The sequence below is a fragment of the Ranitomeya imitator genome, chromosome 4, assembly GCF_032444005.1.
Source record: "Ranitomeya imitator isolate aRanImi1 chromosome 4, aRanImi1.pri, whole genome shotgun sequence".
NCBI classification, from domain to species: domain Eukaryota; kingdom Metazoa; phylum Chordata; class Amphibia; order Anura; family Dendrobatidae; genus Ranitomeya; species Ranitomeya imitator.
Genome location: NC_091285.1, coordinates 275397967 through 275412117, shown reverse-complemented (window position 1 = coordinate 275412117; position 14151 = coordinate 275397967). Strand labels below are relative to the sequence as shown.

Genomic DNA, 14151 nt, shown 5'->3' with positions numbered 1-14151 from the left:
TAACTCATTGTTGGCCAGTTGTACTGTTATGATCTGGTGGCCTTGGAGCAGCATGAGACGTACTCTGGAGAAGGTGGTCCCTGTACTGACCGCAAAGCCTGAACCTAGCAGCGCAACTAGAAGTAGCCGTGGGGGGTACCTAACACTCCCTAGACCCCTCGGCACAGCCTAAGATCTAACTACCCCTAAAGACAGAAACAGGAAACCTATCTTGCCTCAGAGAAAATCCCCAAAGGATAGATAGCCCCCCTCAAATATTGACTGTGAGAGGAGAGGGAAATAACATACGCAGATATGAAATCAGATTTTAGCATAGGAGGCCATACTAGCTAAAAAGAAAGAATAGAACAGAGTACTATGCGGTCAGTATAAAAACACTAGAAAATATCCACCGCAGAAAATACGGATCACCACATCTGACTAAAGACATGGGGGGTATATCTGCATCTCCAGAGAAATAGCTAGGCTGCAAAAAATCCTTCACAGACCAAGCTGGACAAGACAAAAACATGAAAATGCACAGAACTATAAGGTCCACAGCAGGTGGACAGAAAAAACAAAGCCAGGACTTATCTTTGAAGAAAAACACAGCAAACTGGAGAGACCAGCAGGGAAGTGAATCCTTCAAGAACAATGGACAACTGGCACTGACTAAAGGAACAAGCAAGGCTATATAGCCCAGCCCAAATTGCAAAAAATAGATACACCTGATAAATGCTACGATCCAACTACCGCAGCACTACCACTCATAACCACCGGAGGGAGCCCAAGAGCAGAATTCACAACAGCAGATCCATCATATCTGGATGTGGTAATTATCTTGAGAAAATAAACAAATTCATTGATTCAAAATTACAACCCCTGGTTGAGAATTTACCCTCATTTATAAAAGACACAAATGAACTTTTGAAAAAGATAGATGGTCTTTATGTCGGTAACGACACACTTTTAGTGCCCTGTGACGTCGAGAGTTTGTACACCAACATTCGCCACAGTGATGGTGTCCAGGCGGCAGAATATTTCCTGAACTCCTCATCTGTACCCACATCCATGAGACAATTTATTGTGAGAATGCTGGAATTTTCACCTACAAAATTTTTTTTTCTTTTTAAAGGGTCCCTCTACCTACAGCTCCAGGGAACAGCTATGGGCGCGTCATTTGCGCCATCATATGCAAATTTGTTCCTGGGGCTGTGGGAGAGGGACCTATTTCACACTGAGCCTGTATCATCAATGGACCGCATCCCTATTTGGGTGCGGTTCATTCATGACATATTTTTTATTTGGCAGGGTTCCATGGATTCACTCCATACTTTTATGGAGCAACTAAATCAAAATCATTTAAACATCCATCTAACCTACAAGTGTGATATGGAATTTATGGAATTTTTGGATGTGGGTATACATAGGGATGAGAGCGGCTGCCTATACACCAACATCTTTCGTAAGTCTACGGCGGTGAATTCGCTTTTACACGCCTCCTCGTCACATCCTCCAACCATGATTAAATCAATCCCGATAGGCCAATTTTTGCGCCTACGAAGGATCTGCAGAAATGAGGTGGACTTTGAAAATCAAGCTCTGGACCTCAAAGAAAGGTTTTTGGAGAGAGGATATAGTAAGTGTTCAGTGAAGAAGGGATACAATCGTGCTAAGCATACAACAAGACATCAAGCTTTATATGGAAGTAAGCCATCTAAATCAAATAGGGTAGTGAGATACATCACACAATACCATGGTCAAACTGAGTTAATGAGGACATATATAAACAAATCATGGGCAATTTTAAAACCTGACCCAATTTTAACACAGTATATTGGCGAAACATGCAATATAACATATCGCAGATCAAGGAATTTAAAGGATCAATTGCTCAGAAGCCATTACTCATACAATTCAGAAATTCAATCTTTCCTTACAAATACTAAGGCTGTACCTGGATGCAAACCATGCGGTCAATGTGTCGCATGTACTAATATTAAGAGAACTGACACATTTTGCAACCATAATGGTACTACCCTATATAAAATTAAACAGGTTATTACTTGTACCTCCAAAGCCGTCATTTACCACGCCACATGCCCATGCTCCCTGGTGTATGTGGGAATGACAACTAGGCAACTTAAGGTACGCACCAGGGAACATGTCTTCGGAATTTTAGCTGCTAAAGAAGTGGAGGATATATCCTCATTAAAAACAATCCCAAAACACTTTAAATTGCATCATGGGTGTGACGCATCTTTGTTGAAGGTAACCGGCATAGACATGATTAAAATAAATGAGAGAGGTGGTGAAATAAGTATGGCCTTGGCTAGGAAAGAAACAAAATGGATATGGACCCTGGGCACGGTATCACCGAAAGGGTTAAATGAAAATCTTAGCTTTGCACCTTTTTTATAATCCGTGTTTTGTAACCTTTTAACCATTTTATAATTATTTGCAATTTTTACTTTGTTTTTATTTTTACTTTTGTGGTTTTATGATTCTTAATCCTTTTATATTTGTATTTATCGATTGTAGCTTTATATATACTTACCATTGGCGGACTGTGGGCTCTGTACGTAGCATTCTTTCTGTAGTATTGGATGGCTGGACTGTAGAACATGATGTATATTGAAGAAGTCTACAATCAACTATTATGGAGCAAAAGAAGAAAGAGGAGAAAAAGAAATGAAAAAAATAATAATAATTATTTATTATTTTTCTTGTGATTATATTTCTTCATTATTATTGTTTTTAATTGATATTTCACCATTTTTATTTATTTTTTGGATTATTATTATTTCTTCTTTTCAGTTCTTTTTTATTTTTTCATTATTTTTTTTTTTTGTTTCTATTATTCTTATTATTTATTCTTTTATTTTATTTTTTTATTATCATTTATTATTTATTAATCTTTATTCATATTTTCTCCACCTTCTATATATTATTCATTTATCTTTTCCCCTTTTTTTTGTATTTAATGGGTTAGCAGTTGTATTCCCCCCCCCCTTTCTTTTCCCCCCCTTATCTATACATATATATATATCTATAATATAACGCTGGGAGCGTCACTCTGTCCGAAGCCTTTAAAGACTGCGCAAGCGCAAGCGCCGGCGCAGTCTGGGCCTCACAGAGTGACGCTCCCAGGAGATCGCGGTATGCGTAAACACTGAACGCACACCGCGATCTCCACCGGAGAGTCAGGGACCGCCAGGAGGGTAAGTATATTCACCTGTCCCCCGTTCCAGCGCTGCGTGCGGCTCCGTCTCCCGGGTCCTCTGCTGAGACATTCCCAGTTCAGAGGGCACGATGACGCGCTTAATGCACGCCGGCGCCGCCCTCTGACTGAACAGTCACAGCCAGAGGAGCCAGAAGATGGCGGCACGCAGCGCTGGAATGGGACAGACAGGTGAGTATAGCAAGTGCTGGGGGCCTGAGCTAGCGGTGACTCCGGCACCTGACCCCCACAGCGCGCCAGTGTCCCCGCCTGCTCAGGCCCCCAGCACTCGGCGCCCAGCGACGATAGGTGAGTATGGTATTTTATATTTATATATATATATATATATATATATATATATATATATATATATATATATATATACTAGATTGTGGCCCGATTCTAACGCATCGGGTATTCTAGAATATGCATGTCCCTGTAATATATGGACAATGATGATTCCATAATTCGCAGCAGACTGTGCCCGTTGCTGATTGGTCGAGGCAACCTTTATGACATCATCGTCGCCATGGCAACCATTATGACATCATCGTCGCTGTGCCCGTTGCTGATTGGTCGAGGCCTGGCGGCCTCGACCAATCAGAGAGCAGGGATTTCCAGGACAGACAGACAGACAGACAGACAGACAGACGGAAAAACCCTTAGACAATTATATATATAGATGGCAGCAGCATACGGGGCATATATAATGGAGCATCTTATGGGGGGCATATAATACAATGGTGGCGCAGGATGGGAGCAGCATATGACAGAAGGGGGGGCGCAGGATGGGAGCAGCATATGACAGAACGGGCGCAGGATGGCAGCAGCACATGACAGAAAGGGCGCAGGATGGTAGCAGCACATGACAGAACGGGGTTCAGGATGGCAGCAGCACATGACAGAATGGGGGCGCAAGATGGGAGCAGCACATGACAGAACAGGGGCGCAGGATGGGAGCAGCACATGACAGAATGGGGGCGCAAGATGGGAGCAGCACATGACAGAACGGGGGCGCTGGATGGGAGCAGCACATGACAGAACGGGCGCAGGATGGGAGCAGCACATGACAGAACGGGGGCACAGGATGGCAGCAGCACATGACAGAACGGGGGCGCTGGATGGGAGCAGCACATGACAGAACGGGCGCAGGATGGGAGCAGCACATGACAGAACAGGGGCGCAGGATGGGAGCAGCACATGACAGAACAGGGGCGCAGGATGGGAGCAGCACATGACAGAATGGGGGCGCAGGATGGGAGCAGCACATGACAGAACGGGCGCAAGATGGGAGCATCACATGACAGAACGGGGGCAGCAGCACATGACAGAACGGGCGCAGGATGGGAGCAGCACATGACAGAACAGGGGCGCAGGATGGGAGCAGCACATGACAGAACGGGGTTCAGGATGGCAGCAGCACATGACAGAACGGGCGCAGGATGGGAGCAGCACATGACAGAACAGGGGCGCAGGATGGGAGCAGCACATGACAGAACAGGGGCGCAGGATGGGAGCAGCACATGACAGAATGGGGGCGCAAGATGGGAGCATCACATGACAGAACGGGCGCAGCAGCACATGACAGAACGGGCGCAGGATGGGAGCAGCACATGACAGAACAGGGGCGCAGGATGGGAGCAGCACATGAAAATGTGGCACCCCTAGGGGTATTTGCCACAAAAATAGTTACTGACAGTAAGTACAAATACTAAAATAGCAAGACTGCACTACCACCTCCGGCCAGAAGGGGGAGCTCCAGAGACTCCCCTTTATCCATTCTGGTCTGAGAGAAGAACTGGCAGTTGGGCTAAGGAGCTGAAAGTGAGAGGTCATACAGTTGAATATCTAACAGCCCTGTGACTGTTACCAGGCCTAAATCACCGGCCTGAGGAGAAGAGGGATAGAGAAAAAGGACATTGTGAGAACCGGGTAGCATTAATCACTACCCAGAACAGGCGCAAAGACGGATACCGGATCCGTGGCTGTATTCATTATATATAATACAGCAACCGGAAAAACGTGAGGTGATATCAGCTTCACTAGGGCCGGACGCAGCAACAGACACAGAGTTCAGCGGTACTCCCAGAGGGGGTAAACCGATAAAAGGACTCGGGTTGCCCGTCGAACCAGGACCCGGAGGGGACAGATTGGGCCGGCAGCCAGTTCACATACAGCAGCAGGGCCACACAGAAATTGCGCACAATAAGAGGCGAAGACCCCGGCAGGGTCAAAGTAACTCAGAGTTCCCATACAGACTCCGGTGACAGGACTGGTTGTAAATCCTTTTATGTCAAAGTAAACTGGTTAAACGTTTCAGTGCCTCAGTCTTTCATTTGGACAATAGCTATCTATCCAGGATCGGGATCGTCACCGCTGGGAGAACCTGCTGCTAATCAAGTAAGTGCCTGTCCCCTCATGATACCCCTTACACTGTGCATTGCCTGAGGCCACAGCACCGGGTCAAGCCACCCGTGACATCCCCCTCAAGAGACAGACTCCATTGGTCCGGTGCTGGGTATCCCGGTCTCCTGGGCGTCACAATTGGCGTCACGAACAGGATCTAGCCAGCCCGTATACCGGGTATTGTGTGCCGTGATTGGAGCCCAAAACTGTGAAAACTGGGATGAAAAATCTTGAAAATTGACTTTATTAAAGAAAAATCCATTCCCCATTGAAAACTATTGAAAGTGACTTTTCCCCATTGGTTATAATGGAGTAAAGATGGCCGCCATCCCCTGAGGTAATCACTTCATAACCGTTAGGCACGAGACTGTTAATTGAGCTACGCCATCACCTGAGCCCCAGTCTAACTGAAAAACTTCAGAATCCGCCATTACAGAGCGCGGTGGGTGGGAGCAGCAGGGGGCGTGTCATTGTGGGCGGCACCAAGCTGAGCGCTCTGACATCAGAGCAAGGGGAAAATCGATCCTGCTGCACAGCGGAACGAATCTACACTATCCCGACGGAAGCGGAGGACCGGAAGGGTCCGGATTAACTAAGGGGGCACAGTGTGTCGCAGCACAGAGACGCCGCAGCACCCGGCAACGCTAATGCAGCTGAAAGACAGAGTGTCAATAGAGAGTCCGGCAGCGCAGCGGTGCAAGGAGTGGCGCCCATCATGCCGGTGCTGATGCCATATACCCCGGGTGGCCCATGGCTTCCAATGTATGAAGGTGAGCCTAATACCCTTGACGATTTCAGAGAAAAGATGCTGGCCCATTTTGACATGTTCCCTGTGGGTGAAGTTCAGCGTGTTAGTCTCCTGATGATGCAGTTAAGTGGCCATGCTAAGCGAGAAGTCACAGCATGGGCAGCTGATCTAAAAGGCACTGTTGAACGCATATTTGCTGGATTAAAAGCTACATTTGAAACCACGGCCAGCAGCAAAGCTAAAATACGATTCTTTAATTGCAAACAAAAAGCTAATGAGGGCGTGAGAGACTTTGCCTTAAACCTGCAGGAAGCCCTTAAATCACTTACACTGGCTGAACCCATTTTTAACACCGGAGCGGATAAACTGCTAAGAGATCAATTTATTGAGGGACTCTACACCCCTTCTCACCGGGGGCATGTGAGCATGCTTGTTTTTAAGGACCCTGAATTGACATTTGCCCAATTAAAGGAGAGCGCTATACGTCTCCAGCTGGCAGAGGCACCTCGGGATCAGGATCCTGCGCAACCCATGGCAGAGGCACCTCAACAACAGGGAGTGCCAGTGACATCAGCTATGTCTGGGGCCATTGCTAAGCCCCTGGGGCCCAGTACTAATGAGGCTCTTCAACAAAAGCTTGACTCTTTAGCTGATGTTGTTGCTTCAATGGCTAAAACCATGCAGGAGATGAGAGGACACAAGATGGAGTTGGCAAACTGTAGAGAGGATGTTCCATGGATGAGACCCCGGAGATACCCGACATGGAGAGGACGACCCCGCGACCGCTACCAACCGGATGGACAGCTCATTTGCCGCCGTTGCCAGCAGCCAGGCCACTTTGCACGAGATTGTGATTTAAACGGGAATCCCTTGGGAATGCGGGCCGCTTCGCAGGAATGAACTTTCAAGGCCCAACACCCTGGCACGACAGGTACATCGGAGGACGACCCATTATCCCGATCGTGCTGGACGGAATTCCCCTCAACGCTTTGCTGGACACAGGTTCCCAGATTTCATCTATACCGTATATCCTTTATAAGAGGTACTGGGCTGATGCAGATATTGATAAAGGGCCCTCTGATGTTGAACTAGATATATGGGCCAGTAATGGTAAGTTGGTACCGAAACTAGGATTCAGGGAGATGACCATAAAGATTGGTAAAGTAGAACTGAAGAAACAGGGTATAGTTGTTGTTGATGTTGACCGGCGGAACTGTGAACCAACTGTATTGATAGGAATGAATGTGTTAGAGAACTGCTTTTCCGAAGTCATTTCTGTCTTACAGCATAATTGCTGAAACTGCCCAATCCTGCCAGCAGAGAGTTCTCCGGAGGGAAATAAAAGTATTGATGTTAAGGCAACAGGTAGAAGTTGCAGGTGGAGAAATCGGCAGTGTGAGGGTAAGTGATCCAACGTCTATTGTAATCCCACCAAAAACAGAAATGCTGGTATGGTGTAGAGCAGCCATTGGTACTAAGGGACGAGATTATCAAGCCTTAATAGAACCAGTGTACACCGACAGCAGGCCCACTATACTCACAGCACGAGAGATAGTCGAGGTACACCGGGGACGAGTGCCGGTACGACTTTTGAACTGTGGAGAGGAAGAGGTCACTTTGCCAAGGTATGCTACAATGGCAAAGCTATATACTGTTGACAACAATGCCATCACAACCATTGAGCCTTTAGAACCAACCTGTCAGGTGGAAGGCAATGGCTCAGATGGAGAAATGGAGGATTGGTGCCAACAGCTACACGTGGGCATAAATTCAACACCTACCCATCAAAAACAAGGGGTGTATAGGCTAGTGACGGAATATGAACAAGTCTTCAGTAAACACCCATTGGACTTTGGACGGATAGAAGGGGTAGAACACACAATCCCCACAGGTGACTATCCCCCAATAAAAGAAAGATATAGACCCATACCGCCCGCTCACTATCAATGTGCAAAAGATATGCTGAGGGAAATGAAACAGGCCGGGGTAATAAGAGACAGCTGTAGCCCCTGGGCGGCCCCTCTAGTGATTGTCAAAAAAAAAGGACGGAACCATGAGAATGTGCGTAGACTACCGGAAGATTAATAACATCACCCATAAAGACGCCTACCCCTTGCCTAGGATAGAAGAGTCCTTAACTGCTTTGAAATCTGCTAATTATTTTTCCACCTTAGACTTAACAAGCGGGTATTGGCAAGTCCCTGTGGCTGAGAGAGATAAGGAAAAGATGGCATTCACCACACCAATGGGTCTATGTGAATTTAATCGCATGCCGTTCGGACTCTGCAACGCATCCGGTACCTTCCAGCGGCTGATGGAATGCTGCCTCGGACACAAGAACTTCGAGACCGTCCTCCTGTACCTAGATGATGTGATCGTCTACTCAAAGACTTACGAACAACACTTAATAGACCTGGCAGAAGTGTTCGAAGCCTTATCCAGGTATGGCATGAAAGTCAAGCCATCCAAATGTCACCTTCTCAAGCCAAAGGTACAGTACCTGGGACACATCGTGAGTTCGGAGGGAGTAGCACCAGATCCCGAGAAAATAAGCGCCATAAGGGATTGGCCAAGACCTACCAGCGCAAAAGAAGTGAGACAATTCCTGGGATTGGTGGGTTACTATCGCAGATTTATAAAAGGATTTACCAAGTTGGCAGCACCCTTGCAAGACACCTTGGTAGGGCAGACGAAGAAACCTTCAAACCGAAACCCTCCTTTTCAGTGGAACGACGAAAGGGAAGACTCCTTTGAACAACTAAAGAAGGCACTAACCGGAGAAAAGGTTCTGGCATACCCAGATTACCATAAACCTTTCATCCTCTACACCGATGCCAGTAATGTGGGACTAGGAGCGGTGCTGTCACAAAAGCAAGAAGGTCGGGAGAAAGTCATCGCCTTTGCAAGTAGAAAGCTCCGGCCTACTGAAAGAAATTCAGAAAATTACAGCTCCTTCAAATTGGAACTACTGGCAGTAGTTTGGGCTGTGACGGAGCGTTTCAAACACTATCTGGCCGCTGCAGAATTTATTGTCTATACTGACAACAATCCGTTGACCCACCTGGACACAGCCAAATTAGGTGCGTTAGAACAGCGATGGATAGCCCGGTTATCTAATTACAACTTCATAATCAAGTATCGAGCAGGTCGCAAGAATGGAAATGCCGATGCCCTATCCCGGATGCCACACTTGAGAGATGTAGAAGAGGAAACGGGGGAGCTTGAAGAAATTGAACTACCAGCCTTCCATCGTCCCAAGGCAAAACATCATCAGTCAAGTACCTATCAGAAACAACAAGAGGTGAATTTTAATCCGTTAGCACACCATAGATGGGCTGACACCCAAGACAGCAATCCGGCTGTGAAGTTGGTGAAGGAACTGTTGACTGAGCAAAGTGCATATCCCGATGAGGATGCCCCAGAAGAGACGCATCAACTCTGGAAAGAGAGAGGCAAAATGTTCCTGTATCAAGGGAAGCTCTGTAGAAGATACACCAATCCGAAAACACATGAATTGGTTTGGCAGATTATTGTGCCTAAACAAGATGTGAAGATGGTCCTAGAAGCTTACCATAATGGTGCTGGTCACTTCGGTTGGAAAAAGTTAGAAGTACTTCTAAGAGAAAGATTTTATTGGGTCGGGATGAGAAAATCAATCGAACAGTGGTGCAGAAATTGTGGCCCGTGCAACCTCAGAAGAAACGATCAAAAGAACCAAAGAGCACCACTGCAGCCCATAATCACCAAACAACCACTTGAACTTGTAGCCATGGACCACGTGAAGTTGACACCAAGCCGGTCCGGCTATGTCTATGCCTTGACCATCGTGGACCATTATTCACGTTTCTTGGTAGTAGTACCCGTAAAAGATCTGACAGCAAAAACAGCAGCCAAAGCGTTCCAAACGTACTTTTGTAGACCCCATGGATATCCGGAACAGGTTCTCACCGACCAAGGTACAGCCTTTGAATCAGAGATCTTCAGAGAATTCTGTAATATGTATGGTTGCAAAAAGATCCGGACGACGGCCTATCATCCACAAACAAACGGCTTATGCGAGAAGATGAACCATATTGTAATAGACCTACTAAAGACTTTACCTGAGACAGAAAGGAATCAATGGCCAGAGAAATTGCCTGACTTGGTGGATCTGTATAATCATGTCCCGGTGAGCTCCACCAACTGCACCCCAGCTTACCTTATGCGTGCAAGACCCGGCCAATTACCAATCGATCTAGAAATGGGAATTCTGAAACCAGACGCAGAAGTTCAAGACTCCAATTGGGATATCATACGGCAAAAGCAGTATCGCCAAGTGCAAGAGAGTGTGGAAAGAAGCCTTCAGCAAACTAGAGAAAGACAAGAGCGAACTTTCAACCAGAATGCTCTAGCGACCCCATTAAGACCGGGTGACCAAGTGCTCAAGAGAAATCGTCGAACCAATAAACTGGACAATCAGTGGGAAGCCGTACCCTACACAGTTTTACCAACAAGAGTGGATAATCCTAAAATGTGTCTCATTAGCAAAAATGGAGGCTTAACATCTGTACTAGTGTCAAGAGACAATCTTAAATTATGTCCGGAAGCATTGAAAGAGCCAGACGTTGTCCAGCCAGAACCAGAAGTTATTCAACCCATACAGGTTCAACCAGTAAAGGAAAAAGAAGAGGAAGTGTATCACACCTGTATAGGAGACTTTCCCAAAACCTTACTAACATACCATGGTGCAGTAGTGGTTCCCATGGTGGCCTTTTACCCAACACCGAACCCAATACCAGAAGTCCCAAGACAGGAAGAGGCTGACCCCGTACTACAGGAGGTTCCAGGCCAGGAAGAACAGATTCCTGGTCAGAGTAATCCCATTCACGGTGGACTTGCCAACTCCATAGTCGTGGAATTATCTTTAGCAGAGCGGGCAGATACTACATCCGCAGTAGACAGTAGTACACCACATGAAGAGACACCGCTATTACGTAGATCACAGCGTAGTACCCAGGGTCAATTACCGGCCAGGTATGCAGATTACCAACTATAAAGCTCATAATGTGAATTGTATATATGTTATGCCGTATATAGTTAAACAGAAAATGTAGTATAGTCATTGTTATCAGTCTGCAACGTTTAAGCCCAGTGCCTACAGAGACTTGTCTGTATGAACTTATTGCATATTCTTGAACTTTTTATCAGCCCGGAGGCACTAAATCAAAGCTCCGGAAAGACTGCTTTTTGAACTTTGCTTTTTGCTCTTTTTGAACTTTCTTTAGACTTTATATTGATAACTCCGTTGGAAAAATGGAACTAAATTCCTGGACACTAAGTACAGTGCCTTTCCTAATACCTTCAAGGATAGAACTGTATTAATGGACGCTATTTGAAGTGACTTTTTACAGAACTCTATTTTTGTTTCCTTGAGTGGTTTTTGTAACTTTTCATTTTTAAGACTCTGTACATATTAATTGTTATTTCAAAATGTTATTGTCCCACAGTCCCGGAGTACTGTTCTTAACTAAGGGGGAATGTGGCACCCCTAGGGGTATTTGCCACAAAAATAGTTACTGACAGTAAGTACAAATACTAAAATAGCAAGACTGCACTACCACCTCCGGCCAGAAGGGGGAGCTCCAGAGACTCCCCTTTATCCATTCTGGTCTGAGAGAAGAACTGGCAGTTGGGCTAAGGAGCTGAAAGTGAGAGGTCATACAGTTGAATATCTAACAGCCCTGTGACTGTTACCAGGCCTAAATCACCGGCCTGAGGAGAAGAGGGATAGAGAAAAAGGACATTGTGAGAACCGGGTAGCATTAATCACTACCCAGAACAGGCGCAAAGACGGATACCGGATCCGTGGCTGTATTCATTATATATAATACAGCAACCGGAAAAACGTGAGGTGATATCAGCTTCACTAGGGCCGGACGCAGCAACAGACACAGAGTTCAGTGGTACTCCCAGAGGGGGTAAACCGATAAAAGGACTCGGGTTGCCCGTCGAACCAGGACCCGGAGGGGACAGATTGGGCCGGCAGCCAGTTCACATACAGCAGCAGGGCCACACAGAAATTGCGCACAATAAGAGGCGAAGACCCCGGCAGGGTTAAAGTAACTCAGAGTTCCCATACAGACTCCGGTGACAGGACTGGTTGTAAATCCTTTTATGTCAAAGTAAACTGGTTAAACGTTTCAGTGCCTCAGTCTTTCATTTGGACAATAGCCATCTATCCAGGATCGGGATCGTCACCGCTGGGAGAACCTGCTGCTGATCAAGTAAGTGCCTGTCCCCTCATGATACCCCTTACACTGTGCATTGCCTGAGGCCACAGCACCGGGTCAAGCCACCCGTGACATCCCCCTCAAGAGACAGACTCCATTGGTCCGGTGCTGGGTATCCCGGTCTCCTGGGCGTCACAAAAGAACGGGGGCGCAGGATGGGAGCAGCACATGACAGAACGGGGGCGCAGGATGGGAACAGCACATGACAGAACGGGCGCACGATGGCAGCAGCACATGACAAAACGGGCGCAGCACATGACAGAACGGGGCCGCAGGATGGGAGCAGCACATGACAGAACGGGGGCGCAGGATGGGAGCAGCACATGACAGAATGGGGGAGCAGGATGGCAGCAGCACATGACAGAACGGGCGCAGGATGGGAGCAGCACATGAGAGAACAGGGGCGCAGGATGGGAGCAGCACATGACAGAACGGGGGCACAGGATGGGAGCAGCACATGACAGAACAGGGGCACAGGATGGGAGCAGCACATGACAGGAGGGAGCAGCAAATGACAGAATGGAGGCGCAGGATGGGTGCAGCACATGACAGAACGGGGGCACAGGATGGGAGCAGCACATGACAGAACAGGGGCAAAGGATGGGAGCAGCACATGACAGGATGGGGGCGCAGGATGGGAGCAGCAAATGACAGAATGGAGGAGCAGGATGGGTGCAGAACATGTCAGAATGGAGGCGCAGGATGGGTGCAGAACATGTCAGAATGGGGGCGCAGGATGGGAGCAGCACATGTCACAATGGGGGCGCAGGATGGAAGCAGCACATGACAGAATGGGGGCGCAGGATGGGTGCAATGCATGACAGAATGGGGGCGCAAGATGGGTGCAACACATGGCAGGATGGGGGCGCAGGATGGGTGCAGCACATGACAGGATGGGGACGCAGGATGGAGCAGCACATGTCAGAATGGGGGTGCAGGATGGGAGCAGCACATGTCAGAACCCATATATGTGTAACTTATAAAACCAAATAGATACCGCGCTTGAGGAGAAAGAAGAAAAAACCCTACAGAGTGACCCAAGGATAAAAAGCCAAGCAAAGCAGTAGTTCTACTCCAATTAGTGGAATGATAGTAACAATGGTAAAAAAGGAGACAAATCAATAAACTGCCCGCATAATAAGCCAATAATTCTGTCACCAAAGAGACACCTGTAGCTATCAGCTTACCTACATGTGTTGGGTGCTGCGGCATGCGGTGCGCTGCTGGAGGTTTACTTGCTGATTGCAGATTGCAGATGTCTGGGGCTGCGGCACTGTCTGTGCCAGGTGGTGGAGCGCGATGTGAGACCAGAGACGCTCCGGCCGGTAGCGCTTCCTGGAAACCACGAGGCGTGAAAAAAAAATGGCCGATAGGCTCCTCCTACTTGTGACGTCACTTGCAGTATGCAACCAACGCGTTTCAAAGAGGCTGCGCGCTTCTTCATTAGGGTTACCGCTATCCAAACCCCCCTGCCATATATACACTCCAGCTGTATTTGCGCCCCACCCATCCTTTTAACTCCCCTACTA

General features: G+C 47.3%; 1 long non-coding RNA gene across 2 annotated transcripts in view; it reads right to left on the bottom strand.

The window, feature by feature from the left end:
• The window catches only part of LOC138674072 (uncharacterized), a 119728-nt gene extending 105784 nt beyond the window's left edge, over positions 1–13944 (bottom strand). For both annotated transcript variants that reach the window (XR_011320467.1, XR_011320466.1), the window contains exons 1-2: positions 13810–13944; positions 2537–2633 (exon numbers count right to left, since the gene is read on the bottom strand). This is a non-coding gene — a long non-coding RNA (uncharacterized lncRNA). The remainder of the gene's footprint in view (positions 1–2536; positions 2634–13809) is intronic.
• Between the last annotated feature and the right edge of the window lie 207 nt (positions 13945–14151).